Below are 14,674 nucleotides of genomic sequence, written 5' to 3' on the forward strand. Positions count from 1 at the left end.
CACTTTTGGATAGCATCCACTTTGGCCTGTAGGGGGTGATAGTTCCTTGACCCACCTGGTGTCCAAGGTAAGTCACACTGTTTAGGCCTATTTGACACTTCTCAGCCTTAACAGTTAGTCCTGCCTCCCTTATGCGCTCGAAGACTTTTTGTAGCTGTTCCAGGTGTTCTGCCCAGGAATCCAGAAATATGGCCACATCGTCAAGGTAGGTGACTGCATATTCTCCCAATCCTGCTAGGAGACCATCTACAAGTCTTTGCCATGATTGGAAGGTGGCAGGTGCATTCTGCAGCCCAAAAGGGAGTACATTAAATTCATACAGCCTGACATGTGTGGTGAAGGCTGACCTTTCCTTGGTAGATTCATCTAGCGGTACCTGCCAGAACCCCTTGGTTAAGTCCAAGGTAGAGATGAAATGGGCCCGTCCCAGTTTCTCTAATAGTTCATCTGTGAGTGGCATTGGATAGTTGTCTGGGTGAGTTACAGAATTTAGCTTACAGTAGTCCACGCAAAAAGTATCTCCCCATCTGGTTTGGGAACTAGAACCACTGGAGATGCCCATGCACTGCAGGACTGGCGGATTACTGTTAGGATATAGATATTCAGGCCTGTCTGTAAAGGCCTGTACTTTAGGAATTTAGGGGTATTCTTATCACTTGGCTAGTTCTAGAGGTATAAAAGAAAGAATCAAAATCACTGTCTGCTGGTGTAAGGGCCTTCTCTTACTGTGACAGTTTGAGGCCCTGTTCTTAGGCTAAGGCCTTTGGCTAAGCAGCAGAGGCAGCCATAAACCAGGAAGCGAACAGTCACATCCTCACATTCCAAACTAGTCACATTGAAAGAAGGTGCTATTGGGCTGTTAGGAATACAATCCTGTCCTGAATACAATCCTGTCCTGATAATTCCTATCACCTCCAGAGAAAGGGAAGTGCCTAGAAAATGTAAAAGGAAACTTAGTTTGATAGCATCCTGTCTGGCAAGAACTCACTTATCAATAGCTGGGATGTGAAATCCTCACTTCTGTATTGTTTTCCCACTTTGCTATTGTTTGTCTGTATAATCTCTGTCTGGTCCTGTGATTGTTTCTGTCTGCTGTATAATTAATTTTGCTGGGTATAATCTAATTAAGGTGATGGGATATAATTGGTTAGCTAATCATGTTACAATATGTTAGGATTGGTTAGTTAAATTTCAGTAGAATGATTGGTTAAGGTATAGCTAAGAATATTACTATATAAATTAGGGGCAAACAGGAAGTAAGTTGGGATTCGAAAATAAGGAAAAGGAACTTGTATTTAAGCTTGCTGGAAGTTCACCCCAATAAACATCGAATTGTTTGCACCTTCGGACTTCGGGTATTGTTGCTCTCTGTTCATGCGAGAAGGACCAGGGAAGTGGGAGAGTGAAGGAATAAGCTCTCTAACAATTACCCCCATCTGTAGCATATCCTGGATCTCCCGTTCTACAGCAGTTTTAGCTTGAGGAGACACCCGGTAAGGTTGGACTTTAATTGGGTGAGCATTACCTGTGTCAATGGAGTGGTATGCCCGTTCAGTCAGTCCTGGGGTGGCTGAGAATGTTGCTGCGTAGCTAGTGCACAGCTCCTTGATCTGCTGTCACTGCATACGCCCAAGGGTCATGGAGAGGTTCACCTCTTCCATGCCACCATCACTTTTCCCTTCAAGTAGACACCTTCAGGCCACTCAGCGTCATCTCTTCCCTGGGCTGTAAACTGATAAACCTTTAATTCTCTGGAATAAAAGGGCTTCAGAGAATTAATATGGTAACCTTACGCTTTCGGTTGGAGGTGGGGAATGCTATGAGATAATTAGCAGCTCCCAGGCACTCCTGGACCCTGAATGGCCCTTCCCATGATTCTTCCATCTTATGGGCCTGGAGCGCCTTTAAGACCATAACCTTGTCCCCTACTTTGAAGGAACGCTCTCTGGGATGTTTATCATAACAGGCTTTTTGCTCTTTTTGAGCATCCTGTAGGTTTTCTTCAGCAAGGGCTAAAGAGGTTCGGAGGGTGTTTTGTAGGTTGGTTACAAAGTCCAGAATGTTAGTTCCTGGAGAAAGTGTAAATCCCTCCCATTGCTGCTTCACCAGCTGTAATGGCCCCTTAACCTCATGGCCATATACAGGTTCAAATGGTGAAAACCCTAAACTGGGATGTGGTACAGCTCTGTAGGCAAAGAGCAACTGCTGCAACACTAGGTCCCAGTCATTGGAGTGCTCATTTATGAATTTACGTATCATGGCCTGCAAAGTTCCATTAAACTTCTCCACCATGCCATTTGTTTGATGGGGGTAAGGTGTGGCAACCAAGTGATTTACCCTATGAGCTTCCCAAAGGCTTTCCATAGTTCCTGCCAGGAAATTAGTTCCTGCATTTGTGAGGATGTCGGAGGGCGAACCTACCCTGGCAAAAATGTCTGCTAGTGCCTGACACACACTTTTAGCCCTGGTGTTACTTAGAGCTACTGCTTCCGGCCATCGGGTGGCAAAATCCATGAAAGTCAGTATGTACTGCTTTCTTCTGGGTTTCTTTTTCGGAAAAGGACCCAGAATATCCACAGCTACTCGCTGAAATGGAACTTCAATGATGGGGAGTGGCTGAAAAGGGGCTTTGACTTGGTCTTGGGGTTTTCCCACTCTTTGGCACACCTCCCAAGACCGGACATAGGTAGAAACATCCTTGCCCATTCCGTCCCAGTGGAATGCCCTCCCCAAACGGTCTTTGGTCCTGTTCACCCCAGCATGGCCACTAGGATGATCGTGGGCTGAGCTCAAGAGCTTTACCCAGTACTTGGTTGGAACTACCAACTGTCTCTGAGAATGCCAGTCTTCCTGGTGTCCACCAGAAAGAGTTTCCTTGTATAAAAGTCCTTTTTCTACAACAAACCTGGATCAATTAGAAGAGCTGAGAGGCGGTGAGTTGCTCCATGCCGCCGTCCAAGCTCTCTGGAGGTTTTCATCTGCTTCCTGTTCGGTCTGGAACTGTTCCCTTGATGCTGGAGACATCAGTTCCTCATTGGATTGTGGACCTAGGCTTGGTCCCTCTGAAAGCGATGTAGGGGATGGGGCTGTTTCTGTTGACTGTGAACTGCTCTGCGCTGGTGCACTATGTTGGGTTTATGTGTAGGGTTATCGGCTGCTGCCGGTTCAGGTTTGGTGGGGCCCTCTTGGGTTGGGGTTGCAAGTACTGGATTCAGTGATGGCAGTGGGTCTGGTGCTGGTTGTTCCACTGGTTCCGGTTCTGGGACTGGCTTTGTCTGGGTCTCTGGGACTGGATCCACTACTGCTGTTACAGATGTTGGCATGGGGTCCGGTTCCATCACCTCTGACGGGTCCTGGTAGAAGTTTCCGGAACAGAGCTAGGCATGACGGCTTGCTTAGCCTGGCTGCAGGTGACCATTCCCACCCTCTTGGCTCGCTTCACATGATTGGCCAAGTCTTCCCCCAACAGCATGGGGATGGGATAATCATCATAGACTGCAAAAGTCCACGTTCCTGACAAGCCCTTGTACTGGACGGGCAACTTGGCTGTAGGCAAATTGAAAGAGTTGGACTTGAAGGGTTGAATCATCACTTGGATCTCTGGGTTGATTAAATTGGAGTCCACTAAGGAAGCATGGATCGCTGACACTTGTGCTCCAGTGTCCCTCCACGCAGTGACCTTCTTCCCGCCCACACTCACAGTTTCCCTCCGCTCCGAGGGTTTCTGGGAGGTATCTGGGCCTGAGGACCTCTGTTGTGATTCTGGTGCAATGAGCTGTAATTTGTTGGGGTTCTTGGGGCATGCCTTTTTCCCCCCCGGCTCATTACATTTAAAACATAGTTCCGCTGTTGGGTCACTGGGGCGAGATGGGTTGCTGGAGAACGGTGTGGCAGGAGGATAAGGTGTCTGGAGTATTCCTTAGTGTGTAGTTGGGGCCTTGGGCTGCCCCCGGTAGTAGGGTGTCCCTTCTGGTATCCGCTCCAACTGCAACCAGGATTATTCCTCTCTCCTCCCTCCACCCATTTTGTTCCGGCTTGCCCTGCCTCTCTGGCGGTCTGGGACTGCTTGTATCAATCAGCATAAGAAGCAAGACTTTCTGCTGAGTCCATTTTCTTATCCCATAAACACTGTTTTATTTCCTCCTTGGACATATTCAGGAATTGCTCCTGAGCTATCAAATCACACATTCCTTCAAAGCTAGTGACCCCTTCCTTGGATCCATTTATTTAACAGATCCTTCATCTGGTTTAGATAAGCCACATTACTTAGTCCAGGCCCTCTCTTAAGGGTTCAAAATTTTACTCTGTACGTTTCAGATGTAATTTGAAATTGCTTTAAAACCAAACCCTTGAACTTATTATAGTCAGAAGCCTCATCAACAGGCATCTTATTGAATATGTCCAGAGCTCTTCCAGTCAATTTTGAGACCAATGTGCTCATCTTGTGAGCTTCAGGAATTTTATGGAGAGTGCACAGTCTCTCAAAGGTGAGAAAATATTCAGCAATATCACTGGATTCATCATACTGTGGACATAGTCGCTCCCATTTGTGGATCTTTGGGGAAGGATGGTTAGGGTTATCCAGTAGATTCCGCTCAGCCCTTACCTTCTCCAACTCCAGTTCATGCTTCCTCTCTTTTTCTTCTCCTCCATTTCTTTTCCCCTTGCCTCCATAGTTCTCCTGTGAGCAGCCTGTTGGTTTTTTTCTACCTCCATAGCTCTCCTGTGGGCAGCCTCCCTTTCCTCCTCAGCATGCTTCCATTCTTTTTCCTTTGCCTCCATAGCTCTCCTGTGGGCAGCCTCTTGGGCTTTTTCCTTTTCCTCCATTTCTTTTTCCTTTGCCTCCATAGCTCTCCTGTGGGCAGCTTCTTTGGCTGTTTCTGCCTTGGGCTCTGTCATGTTTGCCTCTCTGTTCTTAACTAACTTTACACCCGAGAGTTAGAAATAAAACAAACAAACAAACAGAAAACTTGGCTTGTCAAAAAAATAGGTTGTGCTGTAACCTGATACCGATGTTCTCTGATAGTGATTGTCAGCCAAAATCTCCAGGCAAATAGACAGAAAAACCCTCTAGTTGCTCTTAGCTAAAAACAACCCACCTCTTCAGGGCTGTGAAGAACTTGTGAATTTCCCTGCAGGAGGTTAACTACCCTGCCTTTAGGTAGAGAAACTCCAGCTCACAAAAGCAAGCTCCCTTTTGTCTCTGCTCTGGCCCCCAGGCAGAGCCAAAAAAAAAAAAAAACAACCTCTAACTGCTTTTCTAACTCTAAAACTGCTTTTTAAAACCTGTTTCCAAGCAGCCCAAAGGGGAAAAAAATGACCTTTAAAATCTTTCTGTGCTTCTGGTTCAAAAAAAAAATCTCAAAAAAATCTCCGTGCTTCTGGTTCAAAATGATCCCCAAAAAATCTCAGATTGATCCCACTGCTCTGCCACCATGTCAAGGTTCCTTCCCCACTCTGAACTCTAGGGTACAGATGTGGTGACCTGCATGAAAGACCCCCAAGCTTATTCTTACCAGCTTAGGTTAAAAGCTGCCACCAACGTATTACACAACGAACAGGGGAAGTGCCCACTTGGAAACGTCTCCCCCTCAAAATATCCCCCCAAGCACTACACCCCCTTTCCTGGGGAAGGCTTGATAAAAATCGTCACCAATTTGCATAGGTGAACACAGACCCAAACCCTTGGATCTTAAGAACAATGAAAAAGCAATCAGGTTCTTAAAAGAAGAATTTTAATTAAAGAAAAAGTAAAAGAATCACCTCTGTAAAATCAGGATGGTAAATACCTTACAGCGTAATCAGATTGAAAACATAGAGAATCCCTCTAGGCAAAACCTTAAGTTACAAAAAGACACAAAAACAGGAATATACATTCCATTCAGCACAGCTTATTTTATCAGCCATTTAAACAAAACAGAATCTAACGCATATCTAACTAGATTGCTTACTGACTTTTTACAGGAGTTCTGACCTGCATTCCTGCTCTGGTCCCGGCAAAAGCATCACACAGACAGAGCCTTTGTTTCCCCCCCTCCAGCTTTGAAAGTATCTTGTCTCCTCATTGGTCATTTTGGTCAGGTGCTAGCGAGGTTATCCTAGCTTCTTAACCCTTTACAGATGAAGGGGGTTTTCCTCTGACCAGGAGGGATTTAAAGGTGTTTACCTTTCCCTTTATATTTATGACAGCTATGTAGCCCCATAAGTATGTAGTATGGTCCCTCATGTATGATTAAAGCAGATGCACAGAAAGGATGTAAATGTGTGCCTCAGATGTCATCCTCTGCCTCCCTGCTGTGCCCACTGGTATGAGAATAGCAGCAATCAATGTTATCTGTCAAATGTGACATAACTGAATTTTCATTGACCCTCAGGGCTTGCTGTCTTCAATGAGTCAGACATTGCTGTTGAAATGGTATCCGGTATCTCCCAGAGTGCTACCTACACTGCATAAACCTTTTTGCCATAAGGAAGAGCCAGACACCATCATCCAGCTGATCCATGACTTCTACCTAGTTTTTCAGTGAAACAAACAACGGGCTATGAGATCTGGAAATGCCTTCAGCACAGGTGTAAAGGCAGGGAAAAGAACCAACAACACACAACAAAGTGATTTCTAGAGTGGCTCCCTGTTGTGCACAGAACCCTGTGATATGACCATTGAAATGGTAGCAGTAACCTTGCACACCTAGAGCAGCAGCATGAAAGGCAGGAATACACATGTACACAGCATTATACTTGTGTCTATCACGGCATATATAGACACCCAGGCGTGAACAGGGAGAGCATAAGTGAGCATGAACAGGATCCATTACTTGGGTATGGGCACCAGTGTAAACAGCCTTATAGGTACAACATTGTCTCTATGATTACAGTGTTGCTCTACTGCTAGGATGTGTTTTAGTCTCCTAAGAGGTATATATCAATATGAAAGTCATGAAATCTTATTGATTTGGTACAAGGCTCTTGCAGGTTTTTTGATGGGCTTGAATTAATCCCATTAATTATTTCTATTCTTCAGGTGCTAGAAACAAGTCTTCAATTTCTGTGCTGACAGTCAGTCAGTGATCAGTGTTCCAATGAGCCAACTTTACGTGACAGATTTGTGCTAACAATTTACTTTGAATTATTTTGAACTAAGTAGTCTAAAAAGGGGCACATTGACTAATGTATTATCCGATTGGAAAGGGGATGTCTAAACACATCCTTAAATTCACAGGCTCTTGAAAAATCAAAAGAACAAAATCTGTCCTCTTTACATCCCTGAACCCCAATGTCTTCAAGTCCATGGACCTGCATGCTTATACATAAAGAAAGGCAGAAATTGATTCTTAGATTATATTATGCATGTCTGACGGGTTGGACCACCCCATTTCAGGATGCCACCTGATGTGCTGGGGTCCCACTGGTTCTGCCCATTCCACCAGCCGTGGTTTCCTCACCCTGTGCTAGCTGTGCCAGGCCCTCAAGCATTCTCTAGCACACACACAGGTAAGGCCACACTCAGCTGCAGACACAGACTGAAATCAACTCTCTGTGGGAAGATTCAGCTCAGGGATTTACGCAGCACTCACATGCATACCTCCTTTGGAGTGTAAACCCCAAATAATATTGTCTTGTGCTATATAAAGAGAGCTGCACAGTGCAAACTCATAAAATTGCCCCCTCACTGAATGTGGAGAGAGAGATGCACAGCTTTTTGCTCACCACCCCCACCCCCCGATATGAATTGTAAAAACTGGGATTTGTAATAAACAAAAAAAATAAGTTTATTAACTACAAAAGGTAATTTTTAAGTGATTAAAAGGATAGCAAACAGAACAAAGCAGATTACTGAGCAAATAAAACAAAACGCAAACTAAGCTTAATACACTCAAGATACAGGTTACAAAATGTAATTTCTCACCCTCAATGTTGTTTTAGGAAAGTTGAAGAGTTTCTGTAGCTTAGAGTTCCAGTTATTACTCTTTACAGACTGGACCCCTGTCTCAGCCTGGACTCAGCCCCTGCCTTTCCCTTCAAGTGTTTTTAGCAATCTTTCTTCTTGGATGGGGAGGCAATGGAGAAGAGTCCTGATTGATTTACTCCCCAGCCTTAAATAGAATTTACATAAGGTGGGAACCCTTTATCTCCAGTTGAAAAATACCAGTAGTGTCCAAGGTGGCATTCCATACCAGGTGACATCATCAGATCACCCTGCAGTATCAAAGCAGCATCCCAGGAAGCTCCTCAGGAAGGTGGGAGATTAGTATCTTCAAAGTTCTATTGTCCTTCTTAAATGACTTATTCAGGCTGATTGCCTACTAACTGGTGGGTGTTCCCCTAAGTACACATACAATTGCAATTGTTACATAGTCAAGATTACTAACGTCAGATACAGAAATGATCCATTTATACAAATTGGATAATCACATTCAGCAAACCATAACCTTTACAATGATATCTTACATGGCCCATCTTGCATAAAACATATCTTAGTTATGCCGTATTCAGATCACAACAATATTTCTATGAAGAATATGGGGTGTAACATCACAACATGACTGTGACAGCTTTATCTGATTAGAAATTTCAATAACCTTGGCATGTTGTGAATAAGAATTTTAAGTCTTTGTAAAGTGTTAGAGTAGTCAGCTCCCACAACAGAGGCTTTTCTGGTCTGCTATATAAAATATGGCCGGACTTTTTGGACCACTAACAGTATGGGAATGGTCTTCCAGTGAACAGGGTTTTTCCTTGTGTAAACCCAATGTCCAGGGGAAAGAGGTCTAAACTCCCTGTGTTGGTAAAAAGGGGAAAGGGTTGCCATGGAGAGCTTTATTTGCATACGCACCCTACTGCAATTCCTTCAGAAACACTTGGGAAGTCACCAGAATTAGACATGAACTTGGATTTGGAGGGATAAGGGAGCCTAGTGAAGCAAGAAGAAGGGAAAGTTGGAATTATAGTTGTGCAGGGCTTCAAAGGACTTTGAGGGGTCATCAAGGCCAGCTTTCTGAACTGAGGCAGGACCCAGTAAACCTAAACCATCTCTGACAGGTGTTTGTCCAACCTGTTCTTAAAAACCTCTAATGATGGGGATTACACAGCCTCTCTTGGAAGTCTGTGCTAGTGCTGAACTAACCTTGTAGTTAAAAAGTTTTTTCCTAATAGCTAATCTAAATCACCCTTGCTGCAGATTAAGCCCATTACTTTTTGTCCTTCCTTCACTGGAGGTGGATAAGAGTTGTTCACACTCCTCTTTATAACTTCCATTAACATATTTGAAGACTATCATCTTCCTCCCCCACCCCCCGCTGCCACCCCAACCCAACCCAGTCTTCTTTTCTCAGACTAAACATGCCCAATTTTTTTAAACCTTTCCTCAGAGGTCAGGTTTACTGAACCTTTTGTCATTTTTGTTGCTCTGCTCTGGACTCTCTCCAATTTATCTACATCTTTGCTAAAGTGTGGCACCCAGAACGGGACACAATGCTCCACCTGAGGCCTTGCCAGTGCTGAGTAGAGTGGGACAGTTACCTCCTATGTCTTATGTACAACACTTTTCTTCATACACCCCGCAATGGTATTAACCTTTTTCGCACTTGTACCACATTGCAGACTCGTATTCATTTTGTGATTCACCATAACCCTCAGCTTCTTTTCAGCAGTACTACTGCTTAGCCAGCTATTCCCCATTTTGTATTTGTGCATTTGATTCTTCCATTCTAAGTGAAGTACTTTGCACTTGTCTTTATTGAATTTCATCCTTATTTCAGACAAATTCTCCAATCTGTCAAGATCATTTTGAATTCTAATCCTTGAACCCCTCCCAGTTTAGTATCATCCACAAATTTTCTAAGCATGCTGTCCACTCCACTGTCCAAGCCATTAATGAAAATATTGATAGTACTGGGCCCAGAACTGACTCCTTTGCCACCCCGCTAGTTAGGCTCTCCAAGTTTGACAGTGAATAATTGATAACTACACTTTGAGTATGCTCTTTCAATCAGTTCAACCTTTCACCTTATAGTAATTTCATCCAGATCACATTTCCCTAGTTTGCTTATGAGAATGTGATGTGGCACTGTGTCAAAAGCATTCCTAAAATCAAGATATATCATTTGTACTGCTTCCCTCCATCCCTATTTGTCTCAACTTTCTGGCCCTGGCCCTGCAATGCCCAAGATCCAAAAGGGGAGAGCTAGGTTTTCACTTACTTTAAAATGTTTTTTTTTATTGATTGGCATTATTGTAAACACCACAACATTGAAAATTTCCCATGAAAGCTATTTTAGTTTATAATCAACTTTACTAATCATGTATGTAAAACCAAAGCATACCTTGTAGGCCTACACATCTGAGCTTCCTAGGAAAAATATACTTTAAAAACTCTTCCAAAGTGGTGAGTTACCTGCTGAATAGGTGAGAGGTGTCTCAGGGTATGTCTATTTTGCAATCATGGGGTGTAATTGCAGCTTGTGTAGACATACCTGAGCTAACTTTAATCTAGCTAGCTCAGGTACTGGAACAGTGAAGCTGCAGAAGCACTGGCTTGACTGCAAGCGGTATAAGCCAGTCCAGAACCCTGGACAATTACTTGGGCATCTTGCCCCCACTGAAGCCTGTGCTGCTATGGTTTCACTGCTCTGGTACCAGAGGTAGCTCAATTAACGCTAGCTCAGGTATGTCTACATGAGCTGCAATCACATCCCATGACTGCAGTGTAGACACACTCTCACTGTCCTTTTTGACTACTTTGCCAGACAAGCAGCCAGCTCAGTACCCCAGTGCCTTACCAGTTTCTTGTGTTCACCAAGTCCCATTGGCCTCTTGGATTCATTCTCTCAGTGACAACTAATCTCTGCTGTTGAAAGAGATACAAACTCTTGCCCAGGCATGCTGCCATTTACTATTTTTTCTTTATATTCTTCAGGCTATGTGGTGATCAATGAGTTAGATTAATTTTAATGGTTCGTTTAGTTCATTTTGAAGTTGAATTTTTCTGATTCTCTGAAAGAGCCATTTTTGTTTAAAAAATTAACATACACCCCCTATTAGCTCATCTTGAATTGACAGCAAGATTATTAAAGTCATTGATGAAGGAAATCCAGAGTTAAGGTTGATAATCCATTGTTATTTTGACTTGGTTATTTAATTGATATTATTTGTTGTTTTTCAGTCTCATGTTCAGGAAATAAGGTCCCAAAAAGCAGTGAAAATTATGAGCAAACTATGCAGATTTGGGGCCAGATTCAAATTATATTATTGTAACCCTTCTGCCAGGTGAAGACAGCAGCAAACAGGGCAGAGTTCAATATCTAGGGGTTCCTTTTCAACAACACAACACAGAACTGGCTTGATCCCCCCACCCAGTAACCTGGGGAAATTACACACCACCCCTGGATGCCTCTGAGAGGAAATACTTCCCCACTCACAAGCACAGAGTCTGAGTGTAGAAAAGAAACTTTTAATGAAAGGAGGGAAGTCACACAACATTAACTAGGGAAAATGCCACCATCAGGATTCATAATCATAAAACTGTGAGCAGGACACCCAGCCCAGAGTGCGTGGGGCAGTGCCTTCCGCCTCATGTTCTTGAGTTCTACAACCAGAAGTTCCTTTTCTGTGCCTCTTTCTGGTCCCTCACCCTACCCCATTCACAGCGATTGTCCTTGGTCAGTGAGGACCCAGGGTTCAGAGGTGCATCTGTGTGAGTTCACCTCCCACCCAGTGAAGAAGGCACCTTGCTTGCTCTGCCCTCTGAGCACTTGCTCTGGCTGGCCGCCCCACCAGCTGCAGTTCCTTGCCACCTGGCCGCCCCACCAGCCGACTGCTTGCCACTTTTGCTGGTCGCCCATCAGTTACCTTGTGCTGCCACCTGCCTCTCTGCTGTGACCTCTGTAGGTCAATCTCTTAGTGATTTTTAGCTCTCAGCAGGCTGGGCAGAAACAGTGCCCCATCACAAGTGATTTCAGCTCTTATTGAGTACTTGAAATAACAAAAGGCTCCTAATAAAGCCTATTTAGCTCTATATTTGAACAGTGGGGAAGAACAGGTTAAACCAGACTGGGGACCCTTAGGGAGAGTCCATACCTCTTGGCTGGGATACTTGTCCCCACCCGTCTTATTTTCACAGGGGTCTGGCATTCGAGGTCCTTGCTTAATGAAGTCCTTTCAGCTGAGGGTGACCCCCTCATTTGGGATGGGTTAAGCACAGTTCTTCTCCCCTTTATTCTCCCCATTTGGGCCTTGGCAGGTTGAGAGATATGGTGGCTGTAACTCAAACCTTTCTCTTTCCTAGATGTGTCAGATTCCCTCACCCTACCAGGACTTGTGAATTTTATCCACATTTTTGTTGCATCACGTTGTGATCCATGTTTAGGAAGGATGCACTCTCATTTCTGCTTCTGAATTTGCCTTTCATGCATAAACATTGGAGTTGTCTCACAATAAGGCATCCTTTGCAGACCTGTTAGGTCTCCTGTTTTCTCCAGGAGAATCCTGATTGTGTTTGTTCTTTCATGGTCTCCTGAATCACCTAGGGAAACGGGATTATTTGACAGGACATAGGGCTAGATGCTCTACCCACAAACACTCCTAGTCACTAAAGTCTCAGGTAGGTTGAAACCAATGGGACTATTCATGTGATTCACTGCTCACAGATACTGATAAGGAATTCTCAATCTGGTGCTTAGTAATAACAGACTGTTGAAAACCCGTAACATTTTTAAATCAGCCTTTTCCTATCATATTAGAAATATGAGTCTGGGCAATTTGGAGGGTAGTCAAATAAAGGTTTAATATTTCTAAGAGTACAATAATATATTATATTCACTAAAGAAATATAGAGGGTCTATTTTCTGGTAAACCAATCGTGAGCAGCTGAAAAAAAGGATAAAATGTAGAACAGTGAAAAAGTGTACATCTAAAGTGAATTTAGGCGGATGTAGTTTGGATAAAGAATAAGTTACAGTCCAAATATCTTTACTGTTGTTACATCAAGTTTTAATAGGCCTTGTAATTGTTTTTGGATGCCAAACATATGGGTCAATGAAAGACACAAAAATAGATCATGTGTGAGTCAGACAGCAGTATTGAGAATGTGATGTGTTGCATTTTCCTGTTAACATTTTACAAGGGGTAGGAGACGAGGGGTCATTAAGGTTAATGGGAATTATTAGATGTGAAAGCCTTGGTGTATACCAAAACTAAAGAGGAATTCTACCTTAGTAAATAAACAAACAAACAAAAGAACTTTAACAAAAGAATACTGGATACATTTATTTTCTCAGAAGAGATGGAGTGATTTGATAGTAGTTTTTGGATACACAGAAAGCAGTAAAAAACAGTTTGATTTAAACACAGTTGAATTGGAAATCTCAGATTGCTTGATGTGTTGTCCAACTGAATCCAAAATAAACCCTCCCTTTATGACTGAGCACAGGAAAATGTCAGTAAATGGAATTGACAACCAAAGATTTACTCCTAGATCTGAAAATACCTTATATAGAAAAGCAAAGCTACAGCGGCTCTCTCTCCCTCTTAGAATTTAATGTATCTGAATTCTGAAGTTTAGGTACCTAAAGAAAATTTAAATACCTGCTTATTACTATTTTTTTTTTTACTAGTTAAATGGTGAAGATGTGGGTTAAACCCAGAGGGGGATATAATATCAAACTCCTTGACTACTGGCACTAAGAACATAAGAATGGCCCTACTGGGTCAGACCAAAGGTCCATCTATCCAGTATCCTGTCTTCTGACAGTGGCCAGTGACAGGTGCCCCAGAGGGAAGGAACAGAACAGGTAATCATCAAGTGACCCATCCCCTGTTGCTCATTCCCAGCTTCTGGCAAACGAGGGTAGGGACACCATTCCTGCCCATCCTGGCTAATAGCCATTGATGGACTTATCCTCCATGAATTTAATTAGTTCTTTTTTGAACCCTGTTATGGTCTTGGCCTTCACAACATCCTCTGGCAAGGAGTTCCACAGGTTGACTGTGCGTTGTTTGAAGAAATACTTCCTTTTATTTCAGAGTAACAGCCGTGTTAGTCTGTATTCGCAAAAAGAAAAGGAGTACTTGTGGCACCTTAGAGACTAACCAATTTATTTGAGCATAAGCTTTCGTGAGCTACAGCTCACTTCATCGGATGCATACTGTGGAAACTTCAGAAGACATTATATACACAGAGACCATGAAACAATGCCTCCTCCCACTCCACTCTCCTGCTGGTAATAGCTTATCTAAAGTGATCACTCTCCTTACAATGTGTATGATAATCAAGTTGGGCCATTTCCAGCACAAATCCAGGTTTTCTCACCCCCCCCCCCCGCCCCCCCCCCCACACACAAACTCACTCTCCTGCTGGTAATAGCCCATCCAAAGTGACCACTCTCCTTACAATGTGTATGATAATCAAGTTGGGCCATTTCCAGCACAAATCCAGGTTTTCTCACCCCCTCCCCTTTTTTCAAAAAACCACACACACAAACTCACTCTCCTGCTGGTAATAGCTTATCCAAAGTGACCACTCTCCTTACAATGTGTATGAAAATCAAGGTGGGCCATTTCCAGCACAAATCCAGGTTTTCTCACCCTGGATTTGTGCTGGAAATGGCCCACCTTGATTTTCATACACATTGTAAGGAGAGTGGTCACTTTGGATAAGCTATTACCAGCAGGAGAGTGA

The 14,674-nt window shown here is 43.5% G+C and overlaps 1 long non-coding RNA gene across 1 annotated transcript in view; it reads left to right on the forward strand.

Moving 5' to 3' along the window:
* The window catches only part of LOC122462299, a 44,175-nt gene that overhangs the window by 519 nt on the left and 28,982 nt on the right, over positions 1–14,674 (forward strand). The window lies entirely within an intron of this gene.

Source organism: Chelonia mydas, chromosome 1 (assembly GCF_015237465.2).
Source record: "Chelonia mydas isolate rCheMyd1 chromosome 1, rCheMyd1.pri.v2, whole genome shotgun sequence".
Classification (NCBI taxonomy): Eukaryota; Metazoa; Chordata; order Testudines; family Cheloniidae; genus Chelonia; species Chelonia mydas.